Source organism: Myiozetetes cayanensis, unplaced genomic scaffold, assembly GCF_022539395.1.
Source record: "Myiozetetes cayanensis isolate MyiCay16 unplaced genomic scaffold, myiCay2020 scf5-8, whole genome shotgun sequence".
In the NCBI taxonomy this organism is placed as follows: Eukaryota; Metazoa; Chordata; class Aves; order Passeriformes; family Tyrannidae; genus Myiozetetes; species Myiozetetes cayanensis.
Genome location: NW_026087742.1, coordinates 101,449,657 through 101,461,050, shown reverse-complemented (window position 1 = coordinate 101,461,050; position 11,394 = coordinate 101,449,657). Strand labels below are relative to the sequence as shown.

General features: G+C 43.4%; 1 non-coding gene across 1 annotated transcript; it reads left to right on the top strand.

The window, feature by feature from the left end:
• Positions 1-11,148: 11,148 nt before the first annotated feature.
• On the top strand, positions 11,149-11,221 carry TRNAV-UAC (transfer RNA valine (anticodon UAC)). The gene has a single exon. It is a non-coding gene; the product is annotated as a tRNA-Val (tRNA).
• The last annotated feature ends 173 nt before the right edge of the window (positions 11,222-11,394 follow it).

The window sequence follows — 11,394 nt, the reverse complement described above, 5'->3', positions numbered from 1 at the left end:
TTCCTGGGCTGGTCCTTCAGTGATGAGGACTGTACCCCTCTGGGTTCCTCAGCTCTTCCTAGCACTCCTGCCAGGGAGGAGATATTGGGAGGGAGGGACAAGGAGAAAAAAACAAAAGTGTTTGACAACACAGAATCTGAAATACCTACATCACAATGGTACAGCACATCCTACACAAACTGGACCTGATGAGCTATACCAGGTTTCTTTTCCACATCTGATTACTATCAGCTTCCATTCAAAAGAATTTGACTCACTAAGTAATACAGTTTACTTCTTACATGTTAGCTTAAGGTTAACGTGTTAGCTAAAAAATGCACCAGTGATTTCTTAATCAGAATAGCTACTTAAAGCCTTACTACTAGGGATAAGGGACTACAGAGTTATGTTACTCCTAATTATTGTGATTTGAAAATTGGAACTGCAGAATTTTAAAGACTCTAAATTATGTCTGATTACATGTGATACTGCTAAAAAACCCCCAACCCTCAGGCCTCCTAACACTATGGATTTTAAAAGGTGCCCTACCACCTCATTTATCACTTTATCACTCAGTGTCACCACAAACAAATTTACCAGGAGAAACAGTGCCATAACAAATCACTTCATTATCAGATTTCATTTAAATAAACCATTCTATTTTCTGTTTCTTTTCTACTGAAACAATTCAAAGAAAAGATTTTGTTTCATTAAATAAATGAACAAAGTATATTTTTTAGTGAAGTCTTTTGGGTTTTTGCCCCGGCACTTGTTCAGCTCTTCACTAAGTAGTATCATTCACTAATGCAATACATTCCCTAATCAACAAGTTCAAATGAATACAATTCCCCTGAGATACCAAATGGATCAGTTTCTAAGTAGCAAGAAAGTCACTGATGCTCTGAGATACTGAACTTTGTTTCAGCTAAAGATTTCTTACGTGATCACAGTTCCCCCTCTCTCTGTCTCCAAGGATACATGTCTGATATCTGAATTATTCCATTTGCTGTTTTGTTTCATTGATATTCCTTTTAACTTGAGGTTTAAAACAAAGAAGAAATTCATCAGCATAAAATGAATGCTTAACTACTATTTTCCTTTGGCTTTACTAGCAGAAATAAAATGAACAGGAGGATACAAGACAAAAATATCATAAATGTATAACTAAATGATCTTCAATTTCAATAATTAGAAAACATTTATAGCTGTGGGACTATATGTGTAGTTTTCTACATTCATTTTTATGTATGATATCCTGTCACGTCATGTCATTTCACGTTAATATCACACAAGTCTTTACAGGTCTGGGGCTATTTTTCTGGGTCCCACAACACAAGGGTATCCTACACTTGAGCTGACACCTACACTTGAGGGTCTGACACCTTATGAGTCATTAATTATTTCAGAAAAGAAGGATTTTAAGCTTTTTCCCCACAATGGACTGTTTTACTTCCCTCTGAAGGAGCTATCATGAAATACGAAGAAGCGCTGTTATATTTATTTTGAGCCAATCAATCAATGCCTTTGGCAGCATCAAATACAGCACTGGCTTTGCTTAAAGCTCAAATTTGTTTTATCTCCAAACAGTTATTTCTCTCCTGTATACCACCTCCTCACTTGTCCTCCTAGGAGAATCTCGTCTTCATTAGGCCATCAAACAAGCCAGCCATGACTTGAATTGTGATCAGAAGAACAGGACTGACAGCAAAATAGAACTTACAGTCCAAATCCTACTGCAGCGAGACTGTCTTGATTAAAGGGCAATGCAACTGGGCAATGGGAGCCCCAAACAACACCGTCATTCCTCGCCTCCTGAGAGGAATGATGGTTCTCTTTGTGGCTTTCAGTAATGTAAGCTTTTCTCCCAGTCATTCCCACTCCTTCCTTCACATACCTCTAAACTCGCAGACTTCTAGCACCTCCTTGAGCAAAGAAATAAAAAGATAGAGACACAGGGACAAAAATTTTATTGTGATAGCAGTAAGTGAAGACTGAAACATACTCCTCAGAGCTTGGAGGAAAACTTGCACAAACATATCCTATCATTAAACCTCTTAAAGAGGCCAAATCTGGCCATCAGTGATTACTCCAGGGGAGTAATCATCACCTTCAGTCCCAAATATCTGCATTCGAATATGGACATAGCAAACATTCAACTACCTTTTCCTGATGGCTTTTCAGCTGGCTACAGAGACATCCTGGTTGCCAACCTGCATGCCCAGACTCCAGGCCATGAGAGTAATTTCTATGACCTACTTACTATGCAGTGTAACGGTGTCTGGCGAAGAATCATTTGCCATTACAAAATTCCCCCCAAAATGTTGGCTGATGAAATGGAAAGCTGGGATTTTACCAAGGTATTGAAAGAGACACAAGGTAGATGGATGAGAATTTGGGACACAATGCTATGCTAACATTCTGAACACTATACCACTGATTTACCTTTAAGAAAGAATCTGTCATGTTGACTAAAAAGCAGGCAGTAATTCAATTTCTACAAGCCAGTGATCTGTCCCAGTTTTAGACATAACTTCAAGAAATTGCTACATTTCTCTCAGTTCAGCAAAAAGGCAATTTTGTGATGGACAGGTTCAGAATACACAGCCCATTCACTGAAGCAAAATGAAGTGTCTTTGCAATCATGCCAATAGACATGCATAAAGCTAAGCCAGAGTGACACATGCTGCTCTTTTCTGGATAGGAGTTACTGAAGTTGTGCTCAGAAATTTGGGGTTCAGAACCCAAGCTGTTGAGAGCCTGAATTACAGAGATAATGAACCAGCATCATTTGATCCAGATGTAACAGGTGTTGCCCAAAATCAATCCATGCCTCCAGTTTGTCAGTCACGTAAACACCAGGCTGCCTCAAGAATAATGGGAATCTTGTAAAGATCTATAGCTGACTTTTAATGAAATCAGACAGCAGGTCCTTTGGGCAGAGAGCCATCCTTTCAAGCATACCTTATCTTCTGAATTAGATGAGCTCTGCCACTGGCAGGCAAGTATAAGCTAGGTCAAGCCTGAGGATATGAGAGACATATGAGTAAGAGCCACTAGATTTTAAGTTCTTATTCATACATATTTCCATTTGTTTCTTACCTTTGATAAATAAAAATGAAAGACTTCTCTTTTTATTTTGGTTGGAATGGAGTTTCTGTAATTATGCTACTTCCCCTACAAGTTGTTTCAATGCCTATTTCCAGCAATGTGCCTCCTTGCACTACTCACCCCTTTCTCAAGCATATTTGTGAACAGGTAGCTATGATCTCCTCCCATAACATGTCTTAGAAGGTACACAGAGTTGGAGAGGTGCTGAGACAGGGGCAGTTTCCTGCATAAAGATCAGACGGATGGGATGGGTGGATGCTTCCAATGACAGAGGCTTTCCTTTGACGCCATCTTATCCATTGTTTAGTTTACTGTGACTTGCAGATTTCCTTTAGAATTGTTTTCCTTTGGAAACGAGGACTGCAGAGAACTGAGAGATGCTACAACATGGTTTTGTGATGGATTTGCTTCTGTGTATTGCTGAGGGAATGAAGCTGGAAAAGAAAGAGCAAAACACCCTAGCGAGAAGAACGTAGATATTAAATGACAACACCCAGGTTAGGACCTGGAGAAGGACAACTCTTCCAAACTGTCTTGTTATGATTATCAAGGATGGGAATCTAGAGATGAGTTAAAGATTTCATTAGTTAAAAGACCCATCCTGTGGAAAGTGGGATGAAGCTGCCACTGTAAACTAACAGAATTAAATGGAGCCTGGCTATGGCACAAGAGCTATAATGTTGACATCTACACTGAATTTGGTCTGCCAAAGGGCTGATATGGGAACATCAAACATAGGCAAATCAATATGTGCTTAGGTTTCCATTATTTTACATCCATGGGACAAACTAAGAGGGACTTCCAGTGATTATATATATCTGAAAGAAAGAAACAAGAAAGCCTTTTTGTTAACAGCTAATTTCTTCAGCCTGCTCAGAGAAGCAAGGCTAATCTTAATATAGAACTGATGGAATGATTTCTGTCAAGAGGCCATGTTGATAGACCTCAGTGTTGGGGCCAGGAATCAATAGGGAATTGGACGAAGTAACATACAGAAGAGTCAGCAAAGCCTGGAAGTGAATAGGATGGAGACAGACCAAGTTTTTAAGGTGGACTCATACTCCTGAACCAAAAAACGCACTGCAAAAAGAAATAAAAGCAAGAGCAGCAAAGGTGTGAACATGCAGAGATTGTTCAAGCAATTCTTGAGTTCAGGAACTGCATGCAAATCCAAAGAGAATCTGTAGAAAAAGGATGGAAGAATGCCAGTTGATGTTATTTATAATCAAAAAGGATACATTTACACAAAACATTTTCACTGTTTTGTGCAGAAAATAACCAAGCAAAGCAAGCAGCCTCATTTTTTTTTGTGCAAGACTTTGAGCAGAATGTTTTCTACAAAGGGGCAGAGTATCAAATACAAGTGTACAAATGGGGTGCAGATCACCTTGAAGAATCAGCAAAGCCATAATACCACTTTCCAGAAATTTTAAATGTTTTTAGGGGGAGATTCCTCTAGGATACAAGGAGAAAACTGAAAATCCTGAAGCAAAGTTGGTTCTAGTAAACTGGATCCAACTGGAGCATAAAAGTTAAGACACTTTAAGCAAAAAATCTGGATCACACACTGTCCTGCAGTTAATGAGCAGGGTCTTAATGACATCCTAAAAAAGCAAAGCTTCAAAATAAGTACGTGTTGAAATATGAGCCACTTTAAAAATTAAATTCATGCTTTAGTATGGTTTTAATAAAGTTTAAGTTAAGCAGCAGAACAAGGTTAAAAAATACCATCATAAAAATTACTTTTCCTAAAACAAAGAGTACATGGAATATTGTAGTCTCAAAACTGTGTGATCTCACCTGTACGCAGAAGTTCCGGATAACTGATTTGGTCCTGGTCAAACTTAAGTGTTTGAAGCACACTGATTTTTCTCAGGGTAAAATCATAAATAGTGCTACATTCAACTGTCATTTTATAAATATGCCATTTAAAAGTGAGTTAAACATATATATATATGCCCCACCCAAACATACTGTCTTTTTTTCTTTCTGCTTCAGCAATACAGAGAGTTTTTCTACATGAGTACCTTTAGAAGATTCGGCTTTTTAAGAGAAAGTAACCCTTGAGGGGTGCAGCTCTGCAGAACAGGTGCTCCAATTCTCTCTGGGGCTCTGGAGCTCAGGAGCTGCAATGCACTTGCTCTTCACCTATTTATATGGCTTCCCAAGAGGAAATTTCTTGAACGCTGCTCTTCAGAAACAGTCAGGGGAAAATGCTGTTTTCATCGTCCAGACTGGTGTGAAAGCTCATGGCTGCAGCCCTCCAGCTGTGCTGTACGTGTGCTGTAGCAGAGCTGTTTTGTCACCATGCCTCCTCTCAGGCAAAGAAAGGGATGGGCTGAAGTTGTCTGCTTCACATCTGAAGTCACATGATCTCTTTCGGCCTTTCTGCTGTGTTGAGGCAATGATTTGCATTTTGGCAGATCAGCACACTGGAAAAAAACATAAGGCTGTCCGGGTATTTGGTCATCTGATGTGACTGGCATGCTTATGAAAGCCCTTAAGGAAATAAATACTGCATTTACCACAAGGCATTGTATCTGCATGCTGGTGATATAGGTGTTCTCCAGAGCAGTCATACAGAATCACAGAATATGCTGAGTTGGAAGGGACCCACAAGGGTCATCAAGTCCAGATCCTGGCACTGCCCAGGACCATCCCAGGACATCCCATCATGTGCCTGAGAGTGTTGTCCAAACGCTTCTTGAACTCTGTCAGGCTTGGTGCTGTGACCATTTCCCTCGGGAGCCTGTTCCAGTGCCCAACCACTCTCTGGATAAAGAACCTTTCTCTAGTATCAAGCCTCCCCTGAGACAACTTCAGGCCATCCTCTCGGGTCCTGTCACTGATCACCAGAGAACAGATCAGTGCCTGCCCCTTCTCTTCCCCTCACAAGGAAGTTGTAACTGCAATGAGGTCTCCCCTCAGTCTCCTCCAGGCAGAACAGACCAAGTGCCCTCAGCCACTCCCCATACGGCTTCCCCTCAAGGCCCTTCACCATCTTCGTTGCCTTCCTTTGGACACCCTCTAATGGCTTAATATCTTTCCTATATTGTGGTGCCCAAAACTGCCCACAATATTCAAGGTGAGGCCGCCCCAGTGCAGAGCAGAGTAGGACAGTCCTCTCCCTCGACCAGTTGGCAATGCTTTGCTTGATGTCCCTGCAGGACACGGTTGTCCCTCCTGGCTGCCAGGGCACTGCTGACTCAGATTCAACTTGCCATAGACCAGAACCCCCAGGCTCCTTTCCATAGCACTGCTTTCCAGCATCTCATTCCCCAGTCTGTACATATATCCAGAATCGTCTCAACCCAGGTGCAGAATCCAGATAACGGGACAAGTATGAAGCACTCAGATACTGTGTTCAGAAGCACTGCACTAATGCCTGTACACTTCATTTCTTCAAGTGCATGAACATTTCTCACCATAAATGCGTGATTGGAACTCTGTGGACTCAGTTCATGTTTTGGCTTGTCTGCTCCTTGTGTGATTACTGGGAAGGGATTGGGCAAGCCAGCAACACTGCAGCCTTGCTCCCCTGTGCGGTCAGGAAGACGTGGTTCTGCGTGCTCTGACACCAAACCCTGACCCCTGGCAGCCGGGCCCAAGTCTCTCTGACTCTGTCACTGCACAAGTGCCCAGGGAGGGGCAGAGCCATCACATCCAGAGTGATTTATTACTGCCCACTGCTAACACAACAGACCCTGACCAATCTCCTCCACCTGGCAGTGTATCCATAGCATGAGGACACTGCGATTTTGGACGCATAGCCCATCAAACCACTCAAAATTAGGAGGTGCCAGTAGAAGCCTGATATTGTAATATCACCAGTGCAGTCTTGGGCCCACTCCTCAGCATCATTCACCCTCATCAGGCCACCTTGCCCCCGAGCTTTCCTGCCACCCCACTCCAAAAGCCCACTGCTTTCTGCAGTGCAGCAATGGAACAGAGCACAGTAGCCACTCCTGTGGGGCCAGACAGGGGGCCTGCAGATTCAGAGGACCAAAAATTATAAAGCATCATGTGATGGGAGAAATCTCCATGTGAATGGGCACAAGGTGGAGATCACTGTGCCTCTGGTTCTGAAGCCCCTCCAGGTAATAGAGTCCCACCAGGACTGGATAGGGACGGATAGCGAACAAAATATTTCTGAGAATGGAGGCAAACAAAGAAAGCTCTTCACACTTCTACCCCTGCCCCAAAAGGTCTAATAATACCATAATATGGTATTTTCAGGAAACTTTTGCCATCAGTCTGGTAACAGTTCTGGTTTGGCATCAACAACCACTGTAAAGGACAGAATGATAACATTTTTTTTGAGACAGACCTTTATTAAGGTGCAAAAGATATCTAAAATGCCAAACCAGCAAAGCAGAAGGCATACGGTTGACTGAGCTAGTCCTTTAAGGTTCTGGACTCCCAGACACAACCTTCCACTTTCAAAGCTGTTCTTCTCCTTTGAGACGAGACAGTAAATGGAAAGCACATCAAGCGCAATAATTCTGCATGGCCCAGAAGAGTTTTGATATTTGTTTTTCTGGCAGGATGCATTTTCCCTGATCAGAGTTACAGTAGCTAATCATTTATGTATGATCAGGCCCTTCTGCCAAAATGCATGCAAGCAAAAATACATCACAACCTCTTTCCACTGCACTCTTGGGATACACATTATTTATAAACATTTACTGTACCTGATAAATTCATCTATATTGTCATTTACCGAGATCTCTGCATAATGAGAGGATACAAGGTTTGCTCCAATGGCCAACAAATCCATCAGAAACATTTCATCCAAGATCAGTGGGAGAGGGATCAAACCCTTAGCAGTTAGGTTCTGTAGGACATAAAATCTCCACTGCATATTTTCTTTGGTTACTCATGTAAGTCCCTGGTCTTCTGTCTCGGTGATCTGACATGACCAAGCAACCTGATAAAGAGTCAGTCTTGCTGGACTGAGCCACCTACCTCTCTCCAGTTACCTATGGGGATCAGAGTAACATGCAAATTGAGCAAACACAAATGTGCTTTCCAAATTAACCTTTCCTGTTCAAGTCCAAGGAGATACCAAACAACACCATTTTCCTTTCTACAAAGGCAAAGAGAACATACCAGTCCCACCAACAAGGTCAAACATACTGCTGCTTTTTTGTTCAGCAGTCATGTGTCACATGCACATTTAATATGTCGAAAAGAGTTTCAGCATCAACAGCTGTAACACAGAGTAGGTCAAAAAAATTCTAACAATATGTGGTTGATCAGTCTGGCATGACAAGGAAAAACCTGGTGATGTTGCTAGTGTAGAAATTGGGACATCCCTTTACAGGTAGCCCTTCGTGATGTAATGGCATATATTCTGTTTTCCAAATACTTTAGAAACATTGACCTCCTGAGCAAGCCTCCATGCAGGCATTCCACATACATAATTCAAATTCTGCTTCAGGCTTATTTCTCAGAAGAACCCACTACAAAGTGATGTAACTGATATTTTTCAGAAAGACTGAAGATAATCATAGTTGAAGTGAATGTGCTCCTTCTAAGCTGTGACCGTGATTTCCCCTCCTCTTGCCCTACCAAGCTCAAAGATGTATTTTTATGTGACCCAACAAAGTATTTTAAAGTAGTAGCCAGGGGACAAGTCCCTGACTAAGAGACTTTGATGTCCAGTCACAAACAAAAAGCAACAAAAAAGAAAAGAAAAAATGAAGAGAGAAATAAATATCCAGAACAATTTTAAACTCTATCTCAGTCAGAAACATGACAGAAATCTGTGCTCACACATTAGAAGGAGTAGGTTAATTTGTGTGAACGGAAAAAGAAATGTCCCCCCACTGACAATTCTGGGTGAGAAGCTGAAAAAAAAAAAGACATCAAAATTAGCATCCTTGGCAAAAAGCACACAAAATCAGAAATGTAAAAGAAAGGCAGTGGTAGGGCCTCAAAGCTCCTGAAGGCTAAGAAACCAGACCAGAACACTATGAAAGCATCAGGATACCTTCTGTAAAAAAGAAAAATTTTTTTTAAAAAAGGAAAATTTCCCAAGTTATCAGATGAATGCAGATTATTCTGTGAAGCGGTGACTAATGACCTAATTTGGACAACTCTACCTCCCTCACCTTAGCTTCAACCTCCACTTAGAGCTTATAGAAATCATAGCTATCTACAGCACTCAGGTTCTGACAGATCTTAGTAAAGAAATATAAGAAAAAAGAAATGGGCATAAGAATTGCCTAACAAGAGCTTGATCTGGGTTTTGTTGGTCTGGTGAACCATAAACTGCACAGACAATGCAAACCCTACATTTCTGATGCCTCAAGCCAACCAGATTGTCTCTCCCAAAAGGCATCTTCTGGGTTAAATCAGGCTTTCCAGGTAAGGAGGGTACACAGATTTGACACATACACTAATGATCAGTATGTAAAAGGATTTTAAAAAAAGAAGTTTTTTGAAAGAGTGGATACTACCAACTACTATGATGTGAAACCATCACATACTTGGTAAGGGGTCAGCAAGTCTATGGAAATAATTTTCTTCACCTTTATTTTCATCTTATCCTTCTTAAACTGCTTCTAATGACAAAAGGACAATATTTTCTACTTTGTTACTGTAAAAAAATCTGCTGTTTCAGCAAAATGTTATTAATTTCAGTAGTCAGGCCAACCATATTTAGCCACAAACAACACACTGTTTTGCTTACAGGCCCCACGTTTCTGAAAATTCACAAACTTAACCTTTTATATTCCAAATTCTGTTTGTAACTTTTAACCACAGCCCTGTAAATATTGTACAGGTAACTTAATTTGTGCTCCTACAAGCCACTCACTCCCTTTGGGATGTGAGGTCAGGTTCAGTGTGGTGAGGACTGTGGTAATGCAAATAGTGCAAAACTCCAGGTAAAACGTAAGAGATGAAAGAAGGCAATTACTGTGGGGTGTAACGGATGGCAGAAAGGTTCCTGGCTGAATGGATACCTGATGCGGATGGGCACCCGAACAGGATCCGATCCCGGAGCTCTTCCCAGCACAGACCGGCCTGGACGCGGCCCTGAGGGCGCTGGGCGAGCGCGGGGCGCCCCCTGCCGGCAGCGGGGCCACACGGGGGGAAATCCCTCCGTCCTCGCCAGGCGGGATTGTGGAGGCCAAATCGTCCCGCTTTCACGCCTCCTTTTAGAAAAACGCCCGAGCGTGTCCCATGCTATGCCCGAGGGGATCGAACGTCTCTCTTGCAGATCCATTAGGGCACCGCGCAACAGCTTCCTCCAGGGCGTCGCTCACACAAACGCCAGGCTCTGCCTTCTCTCTCAGTGCGTTATTCCTTTTAAACGGCCGCCTGTACCGAGAAAATCACCTCCACCTTCCTCCCCCGCTGGAAAGGGCTGGAACACCTCGCAGAAAGCAGCGAGGCGCCTTCCCACGACTGGTGTACACGAAATCCCCCGGAGCAGCGGGGGTGCTGCAGTCACCTCTCACGGACCTCAGCCCGCCTGTCTCACCCCTGGGCCAACATGATGTGACACACTAGCCCAGCGACCTCTGTGCTCCGCTTCTCCGGGAGAACAGCTCAGCCGGGCGAATCCCGGGAGCAGCAGGATGCGCAGCAAGGCTTGCCAGCCCTTTCCTAAGCTGGGTTGGAGCCAATGACGTGGGGAGCACACGGTCTGAAGGCAAAGAATGCATTCGCTACCGCATGTATGGAATACACGTGCAGGGCAAAGGAGTGCCCACAGCACCGGCCTAACGCTGTAACGCGGCCCTCGCCCCCCGGGCTCGTTACCTGCCCCCGCGGGTCGTGTTCGGTGGGGCAGAGCGGGGCCCGCGGCTGACCCAGCACGCAGGGGCACAGAAGCCTTACCTGTAGCTACTGAGGTGCTTTACGCCCTTCACTGCCCCTCTGTAGCTATGTGAGGGGCAGGAAACGCATTAGGGTAGTTTTTGATTACTAGAACTGTTTTTAATCAACCAGCGATTAAAAACAACATAAGAAGCTTCCCTGCTCAGGGAGGGAAGGAAGCACGGCCGGCGTCTCGTCGATAGGGGCAGTGCCGCGGCCGTTAACGCGTGTGGCGGTTCCATAGTGTAGTGGTTATCACGTCTGCTTTACACGCAGAAGGTCCTGGGTTCGAGCCCCAGTGGAACCAGCGCCAAAATGTTGTTTTTTTTGTGTCTCTTGGCTCACCGCGAGTTTTCATAATTTCCTTCGAAGCGAGGAGGAGGATCGGTTTAGTTGCTTCCTCCTCGAAACGAGCAATCTCGTGAGCACTCAAAAAAAGCGCAGGTCCTGCCTGCGGTAGTAGGCGGAGCAGTGCGTTTC